Source organism: Eufriesea mexicana, unplaced genomic scaffold (assembly GCF_001483705.2).
Source record: "Eufriesea mexicana isolate 0111107269 unplaced genomic scaffold, ASM148370v2 scaffold2806, whole genome shotgun sequence".
NCBI classification, from domain to species: Eukaryota; Metazoa; Arthropoda; class Insecta; order Hymenoptera; family Apidae; genus Eufriesea; species Eufriesea mexicana.
In genome coordinates this window covers 23,404-30,201 of record NW_016910859.1, presented here as the reverse complement: position 1 = coordinate 30,201, position 6,798 = coordinate 23,404, and positions in this window count along the sequence as shown.

Below are 6,798 nucleotides of genomic sequence, written 5' to 3'. Positions count from 1 at the left end.
GAATGTGAAGAAGAAAAGAAAGACGAGAAAAGAAGCAAATATGTATAATTAATGTTTAAAGAAAATAAACTAATATAAAACAAGGCAATTAATGAATGAATGAACTATATATTTAAAAAAAATCAAATATTAATGATTCGAATGAAAAATTAAATCGGGTTCTTTAGATTAAAAAATTTATTCCTAAAAATATAATTTTGCGAATAACGAAACAGAAATAATTTTTAAATACTAAAATCTATATTTGCCTAAATTTTTCATTATTTTGTTATGCTCTTTATTATTATCACTATTCCTTAGAACAATTTCCTGTTTTCATTTTCGATTAGTGTAATTAAATTACACACGGAGTATTATTTATGCCTTTTCAAAAATTTGTTATAATAGAAATTAACAATAAACTATAGAACCATCACTTTTAAAAATTTTTAACTTTCTACTTGAAGGCAATATAAGATGAATAATATTTAGAAAATATTAAAAAGTATTTTATAAAAACATTGAAAATATAAAAAATCTTTTCAGTAATAAAAATGAAAATTCTAAAGAAAAAAACCTGTTCTATGTGCAACGATCTGCTCTACTACGCTACTAAAACAAACTTCTTATCCGTTACATAAAACTCATCAAATTAGAAAGAATAGTTTAAAATTTTCTTCATCGATTGCGGTAGACTGATTAAATTACATCCTCAATTTTCAAAGCTTCATACTCAAATTAAATTTGTATACTTTGCACCTATATATGTGGTAATGGTTACACAGATTTTTAAATATATATGTATTGGAATGAGTGGAACATGTATGCATTGGATGGAAATATCTAATGAATTCAGGTTATTCTGATAAATGAGTATGCGTGTAATGATTGAGGTGTTGTGTGAACTGTGTACGTAATGTAATCTATGAAAGAAAAAAAAAAAGAATGATTTGGCATATGTCAGTTGGAATTGAGTATTAATAAAGAGAAAACGTGTGAGCATGTGCTAATGATAAAATAATTATATTTCAACCCAATATTTGTGTTTGATAATCTTTGTAATTAAATAAATAATTGTTCTTATTATTATTAAATTTCATCCACCACTAACACTATATACCGAAGTACAAAAGTCACAATTCCTATTCCTTCCACCAATACCGTAGTTTAATAACCACTCTAATCTGAACACCGCAATCCCACCAAGATATAGAATTCGACAGAGCTCGAAAAATGGGCGAAAAGTAAGAAAGAAAGGATCGTTCCTAAATTAGAGAACGATGAAAAGTCTCGAAGAGTCTCGTAACGTTTAATGTGTATCCATCGGCCGTGTCGAGATATTTTAATATTTCCACAGCTTTCCCGTATTTTCAGAGAAAACAATCATCGGGTTTCTCCAAATACTATTTTATGTCGCCATAATCCGGCGATATTCGCGTAGAACCAAACAGGCGACGAAAAATACAAGAAGCAACTTCGATGCTGCACGATTTGGCCTGGTACGTTCTTAAGGTTAATTTAGACAGAGACCACGTGGCCAAATGATCTACGAGAAAATTTCTAGTGGCAGCAGCGGTCCACGTGCTGGCTGCTTACATATTAGCCACGACGCGACGGGAACACTTGCAACTTGCTTCCTTCGACGTTCGGGGAGTTCGGATCGGTACACAGGCACGCGCATAAAATATCTTAAAATACCTTCAGATATTCTCTTCGACTAATGTTATTCATTTCAGATATTTCCTTCCTACTTTTTAATATTCTTAACGCTAAACCTACCACGACCGGTCAAACAATCGGTAAATGGGAAAATGAAGGGAGAAGAACTTAAAAAAGAATGGAATGCAAGAAAATATTGAGAAATTCGTACAATATTAAAAAAATATTAAAGATAATAACATATAAAAAGTATAATAAAATATATAAAAGTATGTAAAGTATATAAATAATATATTAAAAGAATAATCGAAAGATGGATAACCTTAAATACAGAATTTTTAATAAAAAAATTAAAAAATTGTTTATTTATTTATATCAAGGTATGGTTAGTGCCAATACTTTCAATAAAAAAATAAGAACAACTTGAGAGATAATATAGTTGTGACCTTGAACGAGTAACATTATTGATTTAATATATCTTTTTAATTTTTTAATTTTCTTGAGAATTTTAATAAAAAAAAGAAGATAAGGAGAATTTTGAAGATTACAATTTATAAAAGAAACAAAGCTGTCTGGAAAATTACCATAAGTAACATAGAACACTCGTCAAAGCGTCGATAATAACCTAATAGTTGATTATTATGAAAAAAGAGTCCATAATAGAAAAGAAAAGGAAGAAAAGAAATATTTGGTAAATGAATAATAAATATCCCCGATAAGTCATAATGCTGCAAGTGCGGCCATTTTCTGGGACCAAGAAGCAATAATAAACAGGCACAAGTCTAATTTCAGAAACCTCTGACGAAGTACCTTAGGCCTACCACGTACCTAAAATTTATATAGGACGAATACGCTCTTTCCTTGTGCCCCCAAAAGCTCTGAGCCTTTAATGTTTCTAAATGAATCGTTTGAAGGGACGGTCAATTAAATTCCAAGAATTTTAATTTCGTAATGCCCCATTTACACGAGAGCTACCTTCTCCTAACTCTTGTAAAGCGCAAATAATTCTGTAATTTTGTTAAATACTACAAACTGTGGAGGGTTGCTAAGAGGGTTATAAAAGGGAGAATGAAGACCAAATCCGTTAGGGGAAATTCTCATGATAGGTGAGGTTCACGAAGACGATGTCCATATTTGGGGATAGACAACATAGGGTGCTGCGTAGTACTGGGGTGGGGGAAAAGGAAGGTTAAGGGGGAATTTTTGTAGACCCGGTATATGTATAGCAATGTGGTTTGAGTAAGGTTTATGTGTGTCGTAAGAATGATTTTTTATTTGGGTTCTATGAGTAAGATATTTAATATCTGCTGACTTTTATTCAATTTTTAATAAATTTAAATATTAACTCTGCTAATTAGGTAAACTTGCCGATTAGGTGCTCTCTTCTTTCTTGTACATATGAGCCGGCCACTGCACAAATTGATTAACTCCATAAAACAAAAAGTGGAGAAATGCAATGAAATAATTTATATTGTTTTTTAAAATTCCCTTTATAATTTAAATCGAAATAAATATCGTAGAATGCATAAATACAAATGTAACTTTCATCTAACGGTATATAAAATTTATAAGAAAAAATAGCCAAAAGGTAATCGTTAGTAATGTTACCATTTTTATGTTACTGGAAGAGTTAATCAATTTAGCAAGTGAAAAAAGTAATAAATTTAAATTTTACTAAATTTTACTTAAATTCTGATAAGACGGCACTAAAAAATTCACCGTTATCATTCGTGGCTTGCTAGTGCATTTGAGTTGCATTATTGCAACGATTTACGTTAGAGTACGGAGTTAATCAAAGTGACCTCTGAAATAAATTATTTATTATTCAGTGGCCAAAAAATTTTTGTCGTTTAACGGTGTTAATCTTAATTATCGGGGAAAGTTATTATAAATATAAAAAGTTATGACTATACCAAGTACTTTGACACTTAAATTTAAAATTTTCAAAAAGTGGAGTTAAACCATTTGTGCAGTGAACGGCTCATATATACAGCGGATTAGTTTTGAAGATATAGAACAATATGCATTTCGAATTATACTTTATAAAATAGTGCATGGTATTCTGTATAAATTATGGTACACTAGGTCCAAGTATTATATGGTCACTGTTTCACCTTATTTATTTTTGTGTTGGTTGTTGTTGGCTAAGTCGTTAGAGTTATTAGTGTCGTTATGCCATTCTCATTAAATTTCAATCTTAGTGAAAATGTCACGTGGAAATGCCGTTTAAGATTAGCTCAGTCAAATAAATTATTTTATTAAATAAAGAAAATGTGCAGATTTACCTGTCCCAACCCTTTGTTGCTATCATAATACATGTTTCTTGTTTACTACTTGATTTTATTAAATTATGTAATTTAAAACAAAAAATTCAATTTTTTATTAATAGTGAATAATTAATAATAATTGTAGCGAAATTAGTTTCTTTTAATGTAATTATATGATGTGAATCGTTAATTTCAAATTAAATAATATTTTCTTTATTTATAATGGGTTTCTTGTTTTGACAGGTATCCTATATGTTAGTTATAGTGATTTTCCAAACAGCTAAGCAATATTTTCAATAGAGATGTTCATTGTGCTTACGTACACATGGATTTCCCTCTACACGATGCATGCGTATCATACAAGAGAAAATTGTGTAAAAATTGATTTATGGCAATGTGTGAAACATGTGTTGGAGTAACACATTCATTGGAAAAATTTTATTGAAAAAACGCATGGAAGAAAACCTAATGTATTAAAGAAAATGAAAAGAAAATTAGTTTAAAATCGGTATTCGTCGTCACTTTCTATTAAAGTGCAATTCATTTTCTTGTTATTGGTACTAAAATCACTTCCATTGTTAAAAATATCTCTTGCTTATTTTTTCTTTTAATAATTCTTTGAAACTAGCTATATAAGGTTTCAAATTCCTTTAGAATTGAGCTTCTCAGTTGTAATATTTTAATTAAACATGCAAATAATAAAATGTTTTATTATTTTTTTCATAATCAGAGATATTTAATATCATTCTAATTAACTTATTCTCGTGCAGCACAGCATTAACCACTAATTCCTAACTTGTCAAATTGCTAAAATCGTGTAAATATAAATATAATATGATAAAATTGTCGTTTAATTATAAATCATGTAGAAAGAATGATACAAATATACATACTTAAATTTTCAAGTTTTCTAAATTTTAAATACATATATAATAATAATAATGATAATAATAAGTGAAGTATAATAGGAAAAGTAAATATAATTATGTATAATACATTTATAATAAAAATATATATAATTACGTTTCTACCTGAATAAAAGACATCGTTAACTTTATTTAAAAACAGCTAATTATCAACTTTATTTTGAAAATTTTGAATTTGAAATCCAAAAACAATTTGTAAATGTTCCTATTTCGTGCTTTTATCAAACACTAATTGATAAAAGTCAGTTTCAATTTGCGTTACATTTAGGTTAGGTTTTATTTCATTTTCTGTAATAAGTTTAACTACAATTGCTCGTTTTAATGTTTTTCATTTTTCCTGTCTTGCTTCACGTAGCCTCGAATATGCGTGCTTGCTCGTCACTTATTTCAAACTTTTACCAATTAGTATTGGTGAATCTTGATATTTATCGACATAGTTTGATAAAACCCCGAAATTGAAGCGTTTACAAGCTTTTTTGGACTTTTACCACCTCGCTATGGTAAATGCTAGAATTTACTAACAAAATCCAGGATTTACAAATTTTCGGGCTTTTACAATAAAATATACATTTAGCGAGAGTTATGTTCCATATTTTTCTTTAATACGAAAAATATAAAAGTTTCTTATTTCATAGATCATTATATGCCTGTTAATATCTAATTTATGAAAAGGAAATTGATCAGAAGTTTGTTAATTTGACTACAATCATTCTCACTATTTATGTAAATCGATTTCAATGAACAAATAAGAGACTTAACCATATCTTCTATTGTTTCCATTATTTTCGTTGAAAATAATTTTTACATAAATACAAAACGCATAAAAATTTCTACGTTAGAAATGAAAATAGATAAAATCTCATCAGTCAATAATAATAATTGCGAATTTGCGAAAGAAAGACTTATCTAAGACTTCTCAATACAATTTGGTATTATTTTTAATCAATTACTTATTGCAGAAATTGCAATTATTTATTAATTATTAGGTAATACTACATACTGACTAATTTTGTGAACTTTAATTTATATACTAATTTCGATAATCAAATTTATTTTCTACGTTACCTTTCTCATACAGAGAAATTTAAATCTGGCACATACATAAAGTGTATCTCTACCTCGTTTCTGTCAGTGAGCAATTGTTATTCTTTTCTAATTTTAGGAATTCATAATTCACTTTATGAAGCTCTCAATAAGGGTAACTAAAGGAGAAGTTCTAAGTGTTTCTGGACTGGTAATAGTAATATAAGCATTTCTTTTTTTACTACAACGTAAACGACCATCGTGCGATTTTTCTTTGAATTGAACGGGACTGTGTATGTTTAGCTAACTAGAAGTTGTAAATTATACTTGTGCAAACAATTTGTCGTAATATATCAAACATGAAAATTCCTGAGTAGCATTGAACATTTCTACAAGTTGCAGATCTTGTCTTTGAAATATCTTCAATATTCATTAATATAAGGGAATAATAAAGCTATTTTGTTTTAGTAACATATGTTTACAAATATATTACGTTATTAATAATGATATTAACAAAGAATATGTTTAGAAATAAATGATTTACTTCAAGAGATTAAATATCATAATGAAAATTTGATTTAAAAATAATTTCTTTCACCATTGCAACATTACAATATAATTAATGGGAAATTATTTTTATTATTCAGTTTCGAAATATTATTTTAATTGTTCAGTGAAACCTACATTTAATTTTAATACATGGAATATAGTATTAAAAAACGAATTTAATATATAGAAACATTTTTAAACAAATTTTAATACATAAATTTTTGGGATCATATCCAAGATTAAAAATATTTTTATTTTACTTTTCGAATTTATTAGTTTAAGATGTGAAGAAAGATAGATAATAGATAATAGATAGTCCGATAAAGTATAGCAATATATTGTAACAAGTTTAGATGATTTAGATATTGAATAAACTCCTAATACTTCAAGAAATT